This window comes from Dipodomys merriami, unplaced genomic scaffold, assembly GCF_024711535.1.
Source record: "Dipodomys merriami isolate MVZ:Mamm:240054 unplaced genomic scaffold, mDipMer1.0.p SCAF_524, whole genome shotgun sequence".
In the NCBI taxonomy this organism is placed as follows: domain Eukaryota; kingdom Metazoa; phylum Chordata; class Mammalia; order Rodentia; family Heteromyidae; genus Dipodomys; species Dipodomys merriami.
In genome coordinates this window covers 268,722-288,176 of record NW_027206096.1, presented here as the reverse complement: position 1 = coordinate 288,176, position 19,455 = coordinate 268,722, and the positions used below count along the sequence as shown (strand labels likewise).

The 19,455-nt window shown below is 49.5% G+C and overlaps 1 protein-coding gene across 3 annotated transcripts in view; it reads right to left on the bottom strand.

Annotated features, from left to right (window-relative positions):
• LOC138811393 (arf-GAP with SH3 domain, ANK repeat and PH domain-containing protein 2) overlaps positions 1-19,455 on the bottom strand; it is a 153,203-nt gene that overhangs the window by 124,488 nt on the left and 9,260 nt on the right. Inside the window, exon 1 of one of the 3 annotated variants that reach the window (XM_069999125.1) lies at positions 4,770-4,839. The exons of the other annotated variants lie outside the window; for them this stretch is intronic. The gene's annotated coding sequence lies outside the window, so the exon portion shown is untranslated. Of the gene's footprint in view, positions 1-4,769; positions 4,840-19,455 lie in introns of those variants that run through there. 3 annotated transcript variants of the gene reach the window in all.

Genomic DNA, 19,455 nt, shown 5'->3' with positions numbered 1-19,455 from the left:
GCCTGAAAAGTGTTGGTGCCATGTAGATGAGTCAAAATGGCTGGCACTCAGTTAATGTCAGGGAAAATGGAATGCACTTCTCCCGTCTTCCAAGACAGAACCTGAACTTCCTCATTTGTAAAATAAAGAAACTGCTACCTATACCCTTAGCCTGTGATGACAATTACGTCATGTTAACCCAGTGGCTGGCATTCAGTAAAAGCTACAGAAGCATTCACACACACACACACACACACACACACACACACACACACACACACACACACACACACACACACACACACACACACACACACAATTTTACCCAGAATACAATGAAAAGAGTAAACTGTCAACAGCCATAAACAAGGCATGCCTGACTCTTCCCGTGGAGTAGCTGCTGTTGGTAGCTCTGAACATACTGTATGTCTGAAGGGCGGACCAGCCAATCCCCAAGTCCCACCACGATGACACCAAGTCTGTGCTTACCCTACACAGAAGGCCCCCGCAGCAGGGGCGTCTCAGCCTTAGAACTGTAATGTAATTCACCACACTAACAAGCTAAAAGAGGAAAACCATATGGTCATCTCAGCCGGTGTAGAAAAAGCATCTGACGAAATTAAACACCCATTCATGACCAAAAAAACCCCAAGCAACTAGCAATGGAGGATCAGCTGACGGGTGCCCAGGGCAGCACATCTGAGGAGGCCTGGCAGTGAAAGATGATGTGAAGCAGCAATGTCCCCTCTCCGCACGGCCCAACACCCTGCCAGCCCCCAGGATGGAAGGCAGGGAGAGAAGGAGGAAAGGCAGACAGACTGGGAAGGAAGGAGTCAACCCTGGTGTCTGGAGAGGGCGCGATCGCCTGCGGGAACACTAAGAACCACCACCAGCTCAGACCTGCAGGAGTGCCCATTTGGGGTGAGGGAAATGTGGCATCACTGTGGCAGGGATTACATGAGAATACATTTCTCAAAGCTTGTAGGAGAGCAATATGAAGCAGTGAATTTTACCGTTAATAGATGATAGCACACTAAAACATGCACCCAAAATGTGTCAGGGAAGAGGCTCTGGGTTCCCCATTCAGAGGAGACTGTAGGGCAGGAGAGGTCCTGCGGAAAGCCATTTCGTTAATGGGGGGGGGGGCCAGCAGCTTACGTGGAGCTGGACAAACGTGATCAGGGCCCCACAGGCTGGAAGACAATGCTTTTTGGAATGAGTAGGGTTGTGGTCCATTAATGCTGTGGGCGAGTAAAGGACATTTGTTTACAAAACCTCGAGCCAGAACTGGAGCCATCAAATAAAGCCTAGCTCTCTGGGATTACAGATGAGGAAACTAAGGTTCCAGAAGATGAGGACTTGGGAGCCAAGCCCCCCCCCACGTGGCCCAACACTCTAGATAGGTCCCAGGGGAAGCAAGACAGTAAGAGCTTGGGGAGTGATTTACCCAAGAGAACAGACACGTTTCTACCAAAGACCAGGAAATGACTCTTTGAAGATGGAATACAGAAGCAGTATACCATCTGAATCTCTAATGTATACACAGTCAACGAACGGAGCCAGGGAAAGATGTAAGCAAATGGCCAAAACACTTTACCAAGAGTGCTGAACCCACTTCCAACCCCAGCAGAGCCATGGCTCCTCCTCACGCTGACCACAGCACCCACGGGACATGCCCGCCCACAGAACCGCACACAGAGCCCTGCACACGGGCATCGGGATAGACCCTTGATGCCCGTCTCTTTATACCGCTGCCCTGCCCAGCACAACTTCTACGCTGGGACAGCTGCAGCGTGCTACTTCCATATCGACATATACACGGAGAGATGAGGCATCTCACTGCCCTTTCTCTGCCAATCAAAGATTTAAAAGAAACATAAAAGGCTAGCTTCTGATGCACTGGACAAACACAAGAGTCTCTGTGCTCCTTGGGGGCTCACGGTCCAACCCGTCCAACCTGAGAGCCTCCGGCACCAGCCAAGAGACCAAGAAGTAGGCAGAGTCCTCCTCATCGTGCCAAAGGTGTCAAGGGTGCTCCTATCTAAAATATACACTGTAGGGCTGGGAAGGTGGCTCAGTGGTAGAGCGCTTGCCTTGCATGCATGAGGCCCTGGGTTCGATTCCTCAGCGCCACATAAGCAAAAAGAAAAAACCCGGAAGTGGCGCTGTGACTCAAGTGGTAGAGCGCTAGCCTTGAGCTGAAGAGCTCAGGGACAGCGCCTAGGCCCAGAGTTCAGGCCCCACGACTGGACCCAATAAATAAATAAATAAATAAATAAATAAATAAATAAATAAATAAATAAATAAAATAGACACTGTAAGGGAGAATTGTGCTAGTCCAACCTCAGGGTCGAGGCCTTGCTCAAAGTTTCCCATTCTCACTGATGATTATGAAAGCAAACAGCCAAAAGTAGCATTAGCCATAAAGCATGTACAAAACAGGGGTGCTTTTTCTTTTTTTTAATTTCAAACCTTCCACCCACTCAAACCAGAAAAGTGTGTTTTCCTGGATTCTGCCCCTGTTCCTCCAACTGTTCCTACCTTCTTCCCCTCCCCTCTAATCACATGTTCTTGCTGGCCTTGATCTAGTCAGCCTGTCTTCCACCCCAGCCCATATTCAACACCAGCTCGGAAGAATCTCATTAACTTGAAGCCCTCCGTGGCTCTCACGCTCATCAGCTTAAGGCAGAATATTAGTCAAGAAATAAACCAGAAGTAGTCACATACCCTCAGAAGAAAATAAACCTTTGCTCTGACACAGTAAAGGGCAGAGACAAGGATGAGGAAGAATAATAGTTATTACTATTATTTGCAACTGTGCTACCAATAAACTGTAGCTGCAAACATTTAAAGGCAGGATGGGTATTTTACAAAAGAAAAAGTAAAACACACCATGTGTCTTTAACATGCATGTATACATATACACACCTATACCTATGTACATAAAATGATACAGCTGCTTTAATTTTTTAAGCTCTATCAATCTTTAAATTCCTTTTAGCTCTCGAACTTAGCCCTATGAAGTAATTACTCAAGAATTTTTATACATTCATAAACTGATTTGTTAAATGGAAATTCCTTTGTACAACTACTTAAAGATAATAATAAAAGAATAGTAAAAAGAATAATTTTTATACAAACAATAGTTATAAAAATAAATTAATCTGTTGAGTGCTGGTAGCTAGCTACTCCGGAGGCTGAGATCTGAGGGTCATGGTTTGAAGCCAGCCAGGGGATGGAAAGTCCATGAGACTCTTATCTCCAACTAATCACCAGAAAAGCCAGAAGTAGAGCTATGGCTCAAGTGATAAGAGCGCTAGCCTTTAGCACAAAAGATCAGGGATAGTACCCAGGCTCCGAATTCAAGCCCCAGGACCAGCACACACACACAAATAACAATAATTACTCAGACTCTTTACATCAAGTACTAAGGCAGTTTTAATTTTATTAATCTGTAAACACAAGATATCAAAATACACTGCCAAAAGAGGGTCCCAGCACAGGTTATGTGACAGAAAAACCTCACAGAGACAAAGACATCATGTGAAGAGTCTGAGGGCAGTGTGGCACACCTCTGAGACCTCGGGGGACACCTCTTTCCTCATGGCACTGATTACACATGTGCTTCAGCTTCTGAAAATGTCCATCCATATCACTGGGCATGGATGGCTCACGCCTGTCATCCTAGCTACTCAGGAGGCTGAGATCTGAGGATCATGGTTCAAAGCCAGCCTGGGAAGGAAAGCCCATGACACTCTTATCTCCAATAAACCACCAGAAAATTGGAAGTGGTGCTGTGGCTTAAAGTGGTAGAGAACTCACCTTGAGCAAAAGAGCTCAGGGACAGTGCCTAGGCCCTGAGTTCAAGCCCCACAACTGAAAAGGAAAAAAAAAAAAAAACAACGATCCACATCATCTTGCCCCGCCCCACCAACCCAACACTCTCAGGCCCACCAAGCCCCGCCCCTTCACCAGGGAGCTGGTGCCTTGCACTTAGTACCCCAGCTACCCCCCCCCCCCCCCGATCAGCAAGGCCTCAGCACTATCAGCACTGGGTGGTGGCCGAGGCCCAGCAGCACCGCTGGCCTCCACCCACTCAATTCCAGCAGCTCCTCCCTGCCCCAACCATGACCATCAAGCACGTCTCCCCGCCCTCCCCGGGCAAGGACTGCCCACGCTGAGCATCTGTTACCCCTCCCCATGCACAGAAAGGCATTTCTAGCCTCGGCCTCCAGTAAGTTCCACTGGTACCACCCCCGTGGCACCTTTGGGTTCAGAGCATCTGACACAACTATCCAACTGCTTCTTCCATATCCTCATCACAGCCTATCTTACTGCCACTCAATGGGGCCCAAACTGTGGCAGCTGGCCACACCTCCCAGCACAGGCCACAACTGAGAATACACCTCCAGTTCCTGGTGCCTGGGCTTGCCCCCGACTCTACCTGTTCTCCTCCCTTCCTGCTATTTCACCTCTCCCTCCATGCCCATCAAGCATGCCAAAGGCCTCCAGCCACACAAAAGGCTGCTTCTTTCTTCACGTTGATCAGCACCCAGCCAGAAGAGAATGGGCAACACTCGAACTCCATGAACGTGACCAACAGCAGACCATGGGCAAAATCAGAGCCATCCAAGGAGAGGACCTGCGTCCTGCCCTGGGTGCAACATCCACCCCACTGAGCAGCTGCTACTCATACGTGAGCCTCTGAGCAACTCTGGGGACAGCTAGCCCCTGCTCCTCAATGCCCTCAGTGCCACCCTGGTACCCACCCAGAAGACAGGCCACCTCACCCAGCCAGGTGCACACTCCAGGCCCCCTCTGCAATTTGATTCGTTCCATCACTAGTCACTCCAGACACACACAGGAGGGAAATTCCAGCAGGCACGTGTCAGGCCGGGGTTGTGGGGTGGCATCTGGAACCACACAGCCGTCCGGGGCGTCAGAGGAGGCAGAGAGAGCGTGAGCGCGGTCTCCTGCCGGCATGGCTTATCACGGGCAGTCAACACACCCCGCTCTGGCATTCCTCTCCACACTTCCCCAAACAGGATGTGTTCAATCAGTGAGTCATGAAAAATAGGGTATTTCTAGAAATCCACTGGAAGGAAGGTGTGGGAGAGAATTTCTAAAGAGAGAGAACAAAAAGACAATATGGAAGACTAATCAGGAATTCACAGAGGCCGGAAGTCGGCTGCTGGCCGAGCCTCGACAATGGCCCCACAGCAGCCAACCAGCCTGTATGCCAGACCTCCACCTACCCAACTCCAGCCGTCCAGCACCTTGGCCCCAGACAAATCCACCTTCCTGCACCTCAGCTCTCAGCCAAACCCTGGGCTTTGCAACTGGGGACGGCTCAGCTTCTGGATCTGCAAAGCAGGTGGGCAGGTACTTCTCCGGAGGGCCCCTCCCAGTCCTGGTACCACCGCAGCAGAGATCTCTTCCCTTTCAACCTCTCCTCACTGTCACACTCACCACACACATGGCCCTGCGCAGATCCCTCCACCAGACAGAAGCGGCAGCTCCAGCACTCTCCAGGATCCTCACACAGATCCTGTCTCCAGGCATCTGGCTATTAGTGTCTCCCAGACAGGAGTCAGGATGGGACTTCCCCTTTTCTCTGAACTCAGGTGTACCTACAGCACCTACAACGAGGATGCTACACAGGGTGAATGTATTCAGCACCTGTTGAACACCTCATGCCTGGCATCCCGTGTGATGGAAGTACTTGCTAAACAAGTGAGCGAGGGTGTTTGCCCTGGACAACATCGGTGTCAGCTGGTGAAGCCAGTGTTGGAGCTGGCTTCAACACAAGGCAGAGCACAGCTCCACTTCTGTAAAGCACGCGGGTCCCAGCCCACCATACACACCTTACAGCTGCTACAAAGGAAGGAAGTCTGAAGAATTCACAAAGGGCTATCTCTGGAAAAAAAAATTATAAAACTTTAAAGAGCTACTGGGACTTACAAAGAAAACAGCACAAAGAATATAACCACCTCTCATCAAGGTAGCCCTACAATCTGTATTTTAGAAACCTTAACATTGACAAACCAGTAATTCCCACCAGACAGGAAAACAGTGACAGAGCAGGTGGTACTCACGGCTTCTCAACGCCATCACGATCTGATAGACTCTTCAAAGCCCTCACATAATACCAGCCTCTATTAAAACTGCCACAGGACCTTGATCACTATCACCAAAGCCACTCGGCAAGGTTAACTTCCCAACCTTCCCAGACAATGACTGGATGAATCAGACCATTTCAAAGCCGTATCTCTGAATCTCTCTAAGGCGGAACTGCTTTGATCCCACTGAGTAAGAGAAGTAAGGGGCACAGACTGGCAGCATTCCCCCTTCCTAATGGACGGCAATTTGGAGACACAAAGACTCCGTGGAGCCCAGCTGGTGATGGCATAAGTGACATCTGGAAACACGTCTCACCTTCCTCCAGAGGGCCAAGGTCACCCCTTACTCACAGGATGACTGGGCCCAACATTCGCGCTTTCTGAGAGATCTATATTCACTAATTCAACTTTCACCTCAGCACCCTCTGCAAACCAGCTCCTCAAGTCCAGAAAATAAGTTCTCAAAGAAAAAAAACACACACACAACTCTGAGGAATCCTGTTCTGTTCCTTTCGATCTAAGCTCTATTTGCTTGTCAGTTCTATGCATTCAACAAACAATTCTCAAACACATGTGAAATGCCAGGCACACAATCCAAACTACTGGGGATGCATCATTAAATATGATCAAAGACCTCAGCCTCCATGAAGTTCTTGATCTAACAAAGTGGAGGGGAGATGGAAAATAAAAACACAGGGCTAGAGGACTGGAAGCCCAGCAGTTCAAACGTTGCCTAGCAAGTACAAGGACCAGAGTGCAAACCCCAGAACTGCAAGAAATAAAGTACTGTCATGTGGTGAGGGCTCACACATACATTCCCAGCTACGCTAGAGACCGAGATCTGGAGGTCCAAGGTTTGGAGCCTTGGGCAGAAAAGTCTTCCAGAATAACCAGCAAAAAGCTGGACTAGAGGCATGGCTCAAATGATAGAGCAGCAGCCAAACAAGTAAGCCAACCCAAGGGTGAGCCCAGAGTCCACGCCATAGTACTGGCATAAATACAACAAACTTAAATACATACATGTGCAAGGCCCTAGGTTCAATCTCTAGTACCATAAAAAAAAAAAAAAAGTTTTGTAAACTCACACCTATAATCCTACCTACTCAGGAGGCTGAGATCTAAAGATGGTGGTTCAAAGCCAGCCTGGGCAGAAAGTCCATAAGATTCTTATCTCCAATCTCTCTCTCTGTCTCTCTTTCTCTGTCACTCTCTGTCTCTCTGTGTGTCTCTCTCTCTCTCTCTCTCTCTCACACACACACACACACACACACACACACACACACAGACACAAACACACACACACATGCTGAAGCACAGCTGTGGCTCAACTAATAGAGCACTAGCCTTGAGCATAAAAGCTCAGGGACATACTCAGGAGCTGAATTCAAGTCCCAAGACCAGCATCAAAAAAAAATTATATACATATAAATAGCATATACATTTAAATGTTCTTAAGTTACATATATTCATATATAACATGTACATTATGTAATTATATAGTACATTATGTATAATTATGTGAGTTATACATTATGTATAGAGCATTCTATAATGTGTTATGTATTTATACATAGCATTTACGTTTTAACACATATAAACAGAAGGCAAGGTCCCATGTGAGGGGGTGGTACGTGCTGTGGGGGAAGGGCACAGGCCAGGTCAGGAGGGAGCCACACTGCTCCGGTGGGAAGGCACATCTGAAGGAGGGATGGAACGCAGCCAGGCAGGTGACCAAGGGGAAAGACAATGGTTCTGGACAGACGGGGCTTGGGAGTGGTAGAGGCTGGACTGTGCAGGGCTAATGGCCAGAGTCTGGCCAGTCACCCAAAGGTCAGGATGCCCACCCACAAGATGACAGGGTGGGAGTTAAGAAAAAGGTCCTGGTCAAGAAAGATTAATAGAATAATCTGTAGGATGAGAACTGGAGCAAACCATGCCAGTGAGAAGCCACTGCCCAAAGAGAGCTGCTAATCCTCTGTGGTGGCAAGGGAGAGGCTGGGCTAAGCTCTCCACTGAGGAAAGAAGGCATGAGGGTACAGACCAACAGAACGCACATGGGGACAGGGACACCCAAAGACCAGTGTATGGCAGGCTCCCAGCCCTAGGAAAGCTGACAAACAAGCACAGAGCCAGCAACAGTGTGACCAGAGGACTGGTGTCCAGGACTGGGCAGAGCTCAGGACTGCGGCAGCTTTATGACACTGTCGGCTGAATACTCCACAGCATTTCTCTAAGAAGACGGTACCATATCACAACACAAACCCCGAGTGGTCACCAATACACCAGACACCCGGGACTCAAAGCAAAGCCTAAGTTCTAAAACAGGTCCCTCTTGACCACCAAAAAAGGCAGAGTCTGAAGTCCCAGAGAGGGGCTGGGGTGAATGGTGCCCTGCTCCCTGGAGTTAACAAGGCTGGAGAAGGGAGACTCACACGACCAAACCCTTCCAGCAGCCAGAACCACCCAGCCACCCACCGCCTTTCTCTCCCTTCATCCCCCGGCAGGAAGAGGAAATTCCTCTTACCCAGAAAAAGGAAGGATGTGGCTCAGGGGAACCGCAAACCAGCCAGGGAGGCACAGCCACCTCCTTGCAGAAAGGGTAAGGGGTTGTGCTGCCCGAAGTCCAGGTGCTGGAGCAAGCCCGCGGCACCCCTGGCACCAGGGCCGGGCCGAGCGCAGGCCGCACAGACAGTGCCTGCACCTGGCTTGGCTGCTGCCGCCCACAGCAGCGCCTTGGTCACAGCCCCAAAATTAGAAATGCAGGTGCTTTCCTAACTGCCTTCCCTGGAGAGGAGAGCAGCTTCCCTTCCTCCCGTACACCGAGAGTCGCTCAGGGGCTGCACAGCTATATTTAGCATTCCACTTCTCTGCAGAGCCCAGGTCCACATTCAGAAGCTGCTCTCCCTCCCTGCTGCCACTCCTCGGGGAGGCCGATTCTCCCCATAGCTGTTTGCAGTGAAGCGAGCTGTTGGCTTGCCCTCGGGGGAGACAGGCACAGCAGGTTTTCCTGCTGCAGGCTCCATAGCCCTCCCCTCGCAGGCCGTGCTTCCTGGCAGACCTCTCCGCGTGCAGTACACCTGCCAGCCAGGCTCGGAGCTGACCCACCACAGCCTGCTCAGGGCTCTGTCACTGGCTGAGTCCCTGCCAGGAGCCCCGTTCAGTCCTGCGGGTTGTTATGAATGATTTCTGGTTGTCATAGCAACTGCCTCTGCATCTGTAACTGTTTGTTTACGTGTCTGTTTACTCAGAAACCGTGAACTCTCAGAAATCCAGGGCTCTATTCGCATCAGTAAACGCCCTTGTGCCTGCAGAACACAAGCAGACCTTCAATGAAGAACAGGGACAAACGCAAACCTCTCTGCAGAAATCATCAAACAATTCTCAACCAGCAGTCCCTTACCCTGTGCAGTAGGGCGCTCTCTCTCTCGCGCTCTCTCTCTCTCTCGCTCTCTCTCTCTCTCTCGCTCTCTCTCTCTCTCTCTCTCTCTCGCTCTCTCTCTCTCTCTCTCTCTCTCTCTCTCTCTCTCTCTCTCTCTCTTCCTCAGCCACACTGATGAACACCAATGAGCACAGCGCTGCTGAACTGGCCGGCCATCAATCCAAGGCCCTACCCCCACCTCAGCCTACAATGAACATGGAAAGGCAGAGCTGCCGGACTCCACATGTCCTGGTTTTCTCTAAGCAACCTGTCCTGCCCCCATCCTCTGCCCTTGGCTTCCAGCACCTGTCCTTCTCTCCTACAAGGAGCTCTGGAGCTCTGTCACTGTTCCAACAGACTCTACAAGTCTCCAGTGTTCTACGTGCAGGCCAGAGCAGTCAGCCTCACAAGCCAGCGACCCCACAACCAACTCTTCTGTCTTGGAACCCACGTGGTCCTCTGTCCCAGGGTGTGAGGTCAGGGGAGAGGGAGGACACACTTTTAGAAAAGAAAAACATCACTTTACTGCCAAAGTGCTCTTTCAGCGCCCTTCAGTCTGGATTGAAGCTCCTGGGCCAAAGATCACAGCCAGCAGAAGGGAGCCAAGGGTGTTTGCACTCTGGGGCGGGAGCCCAGAGCCCTGAGAGAGGCCTAGCGCAAACGAGACTCCCGCACACCTCTGATCAAGCTCAAAATTCACTGTTCAGGTGCCCTGTGTAATCGTTTCGTTTTTTCAGAATATATGCTAAGCAGTATAAATCTGCACACACTAGGTATCAAGGTGAGGTCATATGCTTACCCTGCTTGTCTCTGAAAGTCTGTAAATTCTGTGTTCCGCTGGCACCACCATTTCTCACCCAAGTGATGGCTGATGGGAAGAAACCAGCTGATTGTACCTCACGGGTGGTGTGTGCTCAGGAGAAAGCTGCCCTTCACCCTGTCCAGCACACACATCATCTATCAGCCCTTCCCTAAGGGGGTTCACTCCTGTTGTGACCCCCCACCCCTTGCCCACTGACAGAGCAGAGACCAAGTATCAAAACACGGCAGCTGGAGGAATGGGATGAGGGGGGAACACACTCACAGGCTCAAAGCCTGGGTACTACTTAGCTATCACTCTAAATCCATCTCTTGTCTGGGAGGCTAGCACCAAACAAGTGGGCAGGAAGCTAGCGCCAGTATCCACCCCAACAGACGACAGCAGCACACATACGCTGAAGGATTCAAGCCTCTCAAGAGAATGCTCCATTCCCATGGCATATAATTCAAGATTCTCCAGGGTTACTAGCTAAAGCATGCCACCTTATCAAACACACGCCAAGGATTACACCGTACATGAAAATTCAGGAGTTCCTAAGACCTTACATTAAAAGATTTACCCCACTGAATTCAAAGTATAATTATCCCTGCATCCATAATGCCGCCTGGCTGCGCTCGCCAACCTTGTTATCATCTGATTTTTGGGAACAAGCATCACCTTTCCCTAGACAGCTTATACCACCAGTATTAATGTTACCAGGACTACAAATGCGCTTCTGACGCAAAAAAAAAAAAAAAAAAAAAAAAAAGGAAGCATCTACAGTCTTTCTTTCTTTTTTCTTAGTTTGGCCAGTCCTGGGGCTTGAACTCAGGGCCTACGCACTGTCCCTGAGCTTCTTTTGCTCAAGGCTAGTATTCAACCACTAAGCCCTACCTTCCCAACCCTTCTCCAATCATTTTTAAAGACAGTCACATACGAGAAGAAACACTCAATACTTGGAATCCTTTTGAAAATAAAGATCAGACAAAGAAGTTTGCAAGCACCAAGTATCCTGTGTGCATGCACACAAACAATATACCCATATTTTTTTGTTTAAACAAAAACATGACAACCCTTTTGTACAACTACTTAATAATAATAAAGCTACTTTCAGACCAAGGAGATTACTGAGTACCTCCCATCAGATACTGAGCTGCTTCTGGGGAAAAGAAAGATGGTTCACTGGACCACTGTCTCACTAAGGAAGGTTCCTTGGCTGTACAACGTGCTCAAGGGCCTGTCCTACCCAAACAGTGTTTTGAAAATAGACATGTATAAATAAAAAGGAAAAGAAGAATGAGCTCTTGCTCTCAGGAATTTGTAACTAATTTCAGGAAATGAGAACACAAACACAGGAAGTGGGACCACGGTGTGAATGGTGCACTGATGTCCTGCAGGAGGCTTGCCGCTGAATCATATCCAGTGAGGGCCAGCAGCACTCATGGGGGGACACTGCAGGACACAGGGGCTGACAGGTGCAGCCAGAGGCCAAGCACCCTGAAACTACAGGGCTTGGGGGTACAGAGGCTCTGGTAACAGAGCACAGCAGAGCAGGGGACACTGGGAGGCGGATGAGCAGATCCCAGGTCCATGGGGGGAGGGGGGGCCAAGCAGCTGCTCCCTTACCCTGCCAGCCGGGCAGCATCTCTGCTTGGCTGATCCGCACCCTGTCCCCGCTGGCCCAGGAGCACCTCTAGGCATCCAAGGGGCTCGCTGATGCCCCAACATGAGAGCTGGCTCCTGACCAACGTGCCCTGCAAACTCTCTCCAACTCCAGCCACTACAAGACCCTGGGGAAGCAGAAAGAGTGCACTGGTGATTCCGGGCAAGGTCAGAACATGCAAATGGACTGCTGGCACTTAAGCAGATAGGCAGCAGGTTGTTTTCCCAGGTCCCTGATGACCTGTTCTGAGTCCAGCCACGCATCCACACATGGCCTGGGGACAGGGCTCAAGAGGGAAGAGACATGACTCAAGGTAGCCATGCAGGGCAGCCAGGCAGGAGCTCTGAGAAGGAACCAGTGTCCTGTCCAGCTGACTCCTCTCCCCACCACCCCAGCTGCATTCCAAAGCCAGGCAGCAGGCCTGGGCTTTCCACTATACAGAACCCAGATTGGAAGGGGCTTCTGAAGTCACTGCCAAACTGACATTGATCAAGAAAAAGGCCAACAGTATTTGGGAAGAAAAGCTCAAAAGGAGTGGCAGGGGGGGTGGGAAGGTGGCTCAGTGGTAGAGCGCTTGCCTTGCATGCACATAGCCCTGGGTTCGATTCCTCAGCACCACATAAGCAGAAAAAGTACAAGTGGCGCCGCGGCTCAAGTGGTAGAACACTAGCCTTGAGCTGAAGAGCTCAGGGACAGCACCCAGGCCCAGAGTTCAGGCCCCACGACCGAACCCAAAAAATAAAAATAAAAATAAAGTGGCAGGTAGACCCCGCTGCAGGGTGCTCAGCCTGGGAGGAGGACTCAGCTCCCTGCGGTGGACACGTGCATAGAATAGGCTTTCTATAAATAAACAGGTTCAATGAGTGGATGAACAGTTGATCTTTTTAAACAACAGGTTCCTTAAAGGTATAGACAAGATTAGCCTTTTTTACTGCTCACTTCCAATATGCAGCTAATGCTCTGTATGAGTCCAGCTCCCTAACACCAAATACTCTCCAGTGCTCTTACGCACTGTGGGCTCAGAGACACATACATGAGGACATGTGTGCACACACGCACGCATGCACGCGCACACACACATACACACACAACCATCCCTGTCTTCAAGGAGTGAATCCCTGAAACATGCTCCATCTTCTTGGCAAAACCGCTGTTCTTCCTTCTCTGCAGCTCAGGAGCTCCTAAAGCCACCGCCTATGAGCGTGCAAGCAAGGCCTGAACAAACCACCCACCAGCCAAACCCACTCAGGCGATGGTAGCATGTTAAGGGCTAGTAGGTTGATTATTTCCCATATGCAGAGTATAATGCTGTATTCCAGAAGTAGAATCTGTCTACTGCTCCCCCCACCCCGTTCCTTCCTCTGTAACTCCAATAAAGAGGATGCAGGCCCTAATTCAATGCACGAATCCAGACTCCCATCACCACTCCCGTCTGGTGGCCAATGTCTCCCACTGGTGTATGGGGCCCTGACCCTTCTCCTGATGAAGCTGTCTCCTCCTCTCCACCTCTTATGCCAAACCAGCTTCCTCTGCTCAGACCACCACTCCATCCCAAAGCCTGTAACAGTTCCCTGCAACCTCCTGAATCAACTCCCAATGGAAAGCTCAGCCCTCCACAATCCAGCTCTGACCTACGCTCTTATAACCTCACAAGGTAAAATCAGAGCCAAAGAGGCAAAGGCAAAAGTAGTTGTTTTCACCTAAGATAAACTTCCAAGGACAGAAAAACTGTTCCCATAGGTACAGTACCAGGTCCCTACAGTAAGGTGTTTAAAGGAGCCTATGTGCCACATGGACTACTAGATACATGGCTGGAGCTGGTACAGGTCTCCATTGACTTGAACTCTATATCCTAACCCAGGGATGGGATTCATCTTCCCCACAAATGTCCAGATAGCAAATAACTATCATAGGCTTTGTGGGTCATATACACCCCATCTCTGTTGCCTAGTCTTTGGATTCTTGTTTTGGAGTTTTCTCCACAATCCTTAAAAGCAGTGAACACTATATGTTTTTGCATACAAAATCAGGCTGCAGGCTGACCTCGGTGCTGACTGAACAAAAACTCATGTGAGTGACCCAACCTAATCTGCATTGCTCTGACTTACCTATCCCAACTCACACTAACCCGCCCCAGTCCTCCTGGGAGAAGACTCCTCCTCTACACACAAGGGAAGCCAGCACTCCAGCACAGAAGGGGTGCCTAGGGCCATGTGGTCACCACCCTGTTCTATAGCTTTATGCTTCAGAACAGACATTCTAGGTCTGTCCCCTCATGGATAGATGGACAGAGGATGAATGGGTAATAGATAAAAAAAAAGGGGGGGGGCTGGGAAGGTGGCTCAGTGGTAGAGCACTTGCCTTGCATGCCTGAGGCCCTGGGTTGGATTCCTCAGCACCGCATAAGCAAAAAGAAAAAAGCCGGAAGTGTGGCGCTGTGACTCAAGTGGTAGAGCGCTAGCCTTGAGCTGAAGAGCTGAAGGACAGCGCCCAGGCCCAGAGTTTAGGCCCCACGACCAGACCCCCCCCCCCAAAAAAAAAGGTCACACAAAGCAAGTCAGAGAGTTAACTACTTCAGCAACGAAGTCCTGATGGGTTGGGGGGATGTTAGGGCAGGTTTGTAAAAGAGATAGATCGGTATAATTTCTAATGAAGAATTAGCTATTAGTTGGAATGCTTTTTTTTTTTTTTTTTTGGCCATTCTGTGGCTTGAACTCAGGGCCTGGGCGCTGTCCCTGAGCTTCTTTTGCTCAAGGCTAGTGCTCTACCACTTGAGCCACAGTGCCACTTCCGGTTTTTTCTGTGTATGTGATACTGAGGAATCGAACCCAGGGCTTCATGCATGCGAGGCAAGCACTCTACCACTAAGCCACATTTCCAGCCCAGTTGCAATGCTTTACAGAGCAGACATTTCAGTAATCCTTTTTTCTCCAAAATGTTTCAAAAGATGACATGACAACCTTAATTTTGCTGACCAAAATGAATTTGTTTCCAACTATACAGCAACCCTTTTATGGGCAAAGACACATATCTGAAAACCTGCCTGGCCCTTGGCAGTCAACGGACACCGTCAGAGAACCACGCAGTGTGCTCCACATTGGGCTGTGGAATTATTCTTGGTCCTTACCCTGGGCAAACTCAGTCACACAGGCGGGTGGGGCATGTGACTGCAAACAGGGGCACTTCGACTGGAAATGCCACAACACCGTGAGCTGGCTGGGGAGCTGCCACCCTGGCACAGCCACTCACAGGGACGCTCTCTTCAGGCGCACACCCCTAGGTCAAGGCTGTCTTCACATAAGACTATGTGTTGTAGAGACAGATGTCTCAGTGATTCTGCCATGGCCCAAACACCATCCTCAAAGACATACTCAAAACCTCTGCTGAGCAAAGGCTACAAGAAGGAGTTGTTTTCTTAGTGAATTCAAGCTCAAAATTACACAGCAAAATTCAAAAGCTAGGGCTGGGAATGTGGCTCAGTGGTAGAGTGCTTACCTAGCATGTCTGAAGCCCTGGGTTCCATTCCTCAGTACCACATACACAGAAAAAGCTGGAAGTAGAGTTGTGGCTCAAATGGTAGAGTGCTAGCCCTGAGCAGAAGAAGCTCAGGGACAGCACCCAGGCCCTGAGTTCAAGCCCCAGGACTGGCAAAAAAAAAAGCTATTTTCATGGCTTTCTTTAGTGGATCACACAGCACACACTTTCCAGCCCCTCAGGGCAAAGGGCCCTCCAGTCATTTCCTCCTGCTGTGTCTTAGTGAGACTGAGGGACTCCAGGAGTAGGAGCTGGTCCTAACCTTCAGAGCTGATCTAATTCTCTTCCACCCTTGCACTGGCCTCAGCTACAGAGCTGGGGCGCAGCGGCTCCTGCTGCACCGTGTGGTCATTTCTGGGAACCTGAGGGTGACCAGCCTCTGGCCTACAGAGAAACAAAATGGGCTTTACAAAGAAGCCACCTTCCTCCCACATCCAGGGTCTTGTTCACTTCCTGCAGGCACGCTCCACGGCGGGCAGCTCGGCTCAGCTCACAGCACATTTTCCTTTGGAAAACAGTGGCACATTTCTGAAACACTCATTTGCTGACACTGCTACTCCCTAATTCAACCCAAAATCTAGCAGACTGTCAAGCTAGACACTTAAAACACAGCAGCAGTTCATGGCGGTTTGGAGGCAGAAACAAAGCCCTGAACATGACAGATCAGGCCTTACTGACTTAGTGTACAGATGCACCACAGATCCAAGAAGGCTCATAAATTAAAAGAGCAATACAACAGGGTCCTTAAGAGATTTCCTATTAGTAACAACAGCTAAAGCCACTTTCTCATTGGATCAATCAAACTTCCTTTACCTTGTTCTGACCATAAAAAAGAAAACTATGTACTTTGAAAACTAAGCTCCTTCCAACATGGTTACCAAAGATAATAAATCATTTGATGAGATACAATAAGCCCAGTTCTGGAAACCTGAGAGAAAGCAGAGTGGTGGGAAACATTGCCAAAGCATCAGCTTACATGTGTGACTCGAGAGATATAGATGTCTGCCTGAAACCCCAAACTGCAGCTCCACTCCCGAGTACCCTCACAGAAACAACTTCTAAAAAGAAAACAGGGCCAGCACCAGTGGCTCACGCCTGTAATCCTAGCTACTCAGGGGGCTAAGATCTAAGGGTCTTGGTTCAAAGCCAGTCATGACAGGAAAATCTATGAGACTTTTTTGTTGGTGGTGGTGGTCATGGGGACTGAACTCTGGGCCTGGGCGCTGTCCCTCAGCTCTTCAGCTCAAGGCTAGCACTCTACCAGTTGAGCCACAGTGCCACTTCTGGCTTTTTCTGCTTATGTGGTGCTCAGGAATCGAACCCAGGGCCTCATGCATGCAAGACAAGCATTCTACCACTGAGCCACCTTCCCAGCCCAGAGACTCTTATCTCTTATTAAATACCAAAAAAGCTGGAAGTGGAGCTGTGGCTGAAGTGGCAGAGTGCTAGCCTTGAGCAAAAAAAGTGCAAAGAACAGGTACTAGGCCTTGAGTTCAAGCCCCAGGACCAGCACACACACACACAAAAAGAAAAGAAACAGAAGCAGAGGGCCTGAAACAGAAAAAGGAGTCAAAGTCAACAGAAAATTCAATGGGGGAGACAAGGGAGAGTGGATGAGAAAGTCAGCCTGCAGCATAGCATGCAGTCACAAGAGAAAGGCGGAGCCGGGGTCATGAAGGACAGGGGGGGGAGGGGCAGCACCTTCCTTCAGCACTGCCCGAGGCTTTCCCCGTGGACAAGCAGATCCAGGGGACTGCTCCACGCAGAACGCTCATGACCCACGACAATCAAGACCTACAGTGTGGACAGCCTCACCACAGCAGGGAGACATCTCACTCATTCCCAACAGAGAGAACAAGGAACTCACAGTGCGGGGAAGACACCAGGAATCTCAAATCTACACCTTTTGCCAAGATGAGCAGTTTGCTCATGGGGAACAAATGAAGGTGATGCTCACATGGAGGACACGCAGCTGGGCTGACGGCGGGCGGGGAGGAGCTGAATGTCGAGGCGCTGAGGCCTAGCTCCTGCTGAACTATGAACCTCCCCAGTGGTTCCAAACCACCCCCCTCCCCGCCCTGCGCAGAGACCCCTCCGCTAACTCCCGCCGCAGCCCACGACCAGGCAAGGCATGCCTTCCCGTCGTCTCTGTCCACACAGAACCCAAACAGGGAGTGAGGTAAGGGAAATGAAATGCAGCCGTGTACGTCAAATGTAGTTGCTTTGTAATGAAGTCAGTCCTTCCGTGAAGTCTCTGAGCCACAGAGGACTGGCTCAAGTGGGAGAGCAGAGCCTCGCGAGCACAGGCCCTGAGCTCAGATCCAGCACCCAGAAAAAGAATACCGAGTTCCAATCTGTGCACCATTGATCACTTAAAGATAACTAAGAACTGATCCAGCAAATAAGCAAGAAAAATAAGTTACAAAGAACAAAGCTAAGCTGGTGCCGGTGGCTCACACTTGTATTCCTAAGCTACTCAGGAGGCTGGAAGACAGCCTGGGCAGCAAAAAAAAAAAAAAAAAAATCAGAACTGGAGCGATGGTTAACGTGGTAGAGCGCTAACCTTGGGCAAAAGAGCTCAGGGACGGTGCCCAGGCCCTAAGTTCAAGCCCAGGGCTGCCTCCCACCACCAAAAATAATGAAGTAGAATCATGCTTCAACCTCAGCAAATGTTAAGAGGCCAGACACAAAAGGCCACAACTTAAAACACAGTATGTGAAATATCCACAGTGGGTAAATCCATAAACACGGCAGGTCAGCGGTGGGAGGGGCGGGGAGAGGAGAGAGTGGGAGTAATAGCTAATGAGTGTAGAGTTTCTTATTTGTGCTGAAAATGTTCTACAATTAAATGGTGGTTGCTATACCACTGTGAATATATTAAAAATCACTGAGTTGAATTCTACTCAAGAAGCCAAAGAAATGCTTTGTTTTAAACAATGTAATTCAAAATTCAACTTGAAGAAATGATTTAGTACCCACAGTACAATAAATTAGACATACTTGCCGACATCTGTTCCTATCATGTATTCCAGAGACGTGTGAGATAGCAGAACTGTGGAGTTTCCAGACGGGAAGGCCGGCCAGAGGCCATCTAATCCACACCTTCGCTCCGGAGGCTGGACAGGCAGTGCCTGGCTCCAGGTCAGACACTAAGGTAGAAAATCAACCGGAACTGGAACCTAGATCCCTAATTCCTTAGCTGGAAGTCTCTCCACTCCACAGACAACTCCAAAGAGCAAATGTGAGATCGCTGGTTCCCTACAACAGCACATCTTCCAATGATGGGAACACTGACTCCCAAATCTAGGGAAAAGCTGTTAGAACCCTGATAGAACCGTCACACTTACCAGTCCACACATAAAAACTATGAGCAGTAACACAGCCTGAATTTCACCAAAGAATACAGTTCAAGAGGGAATCAAGAAATCAAGATCTGAAAACAAAGACTGAAAACAAAACACAAAACAAACAACAACAATAAAAACAACAACACTAGGAGTTTGTCTCAAACTTAAGCCAGCATGTACCTAAGAGAATCCCAGCTCAGGACCAATGGACATAGTGACTCCAGGAATATTTAGGGGAAAATGGCTGCAAAGGGGGCAGATGGGTGAGGTAAAGCTCACTTTGACCTCTAACTTCTTGAAAAACCACAAACGGTCAGGAAAAGTAAAGCAAGAATGACTATGGTGCAGGCCAGATGCTGATGGCTCACACCAGCTTAGCTATTCAGAAGGCTGAGATCTGAGAATCATGGTTCAAGCCAGCCTTGAGCAGAAAAGTCTGTGAGACTCTTATCTTCAACTAACTAGCAAATAGAGCTGGACTAGTGGCATGGCTCAAGTAGTAGAGTACCAGCCATGAACAAGAAAGCTGAGAGAAAATGTGAGGCCCTGACTGAGTTCAAGTCCCAATATTGTCTTGGGAAATGACTGTTGCAGAT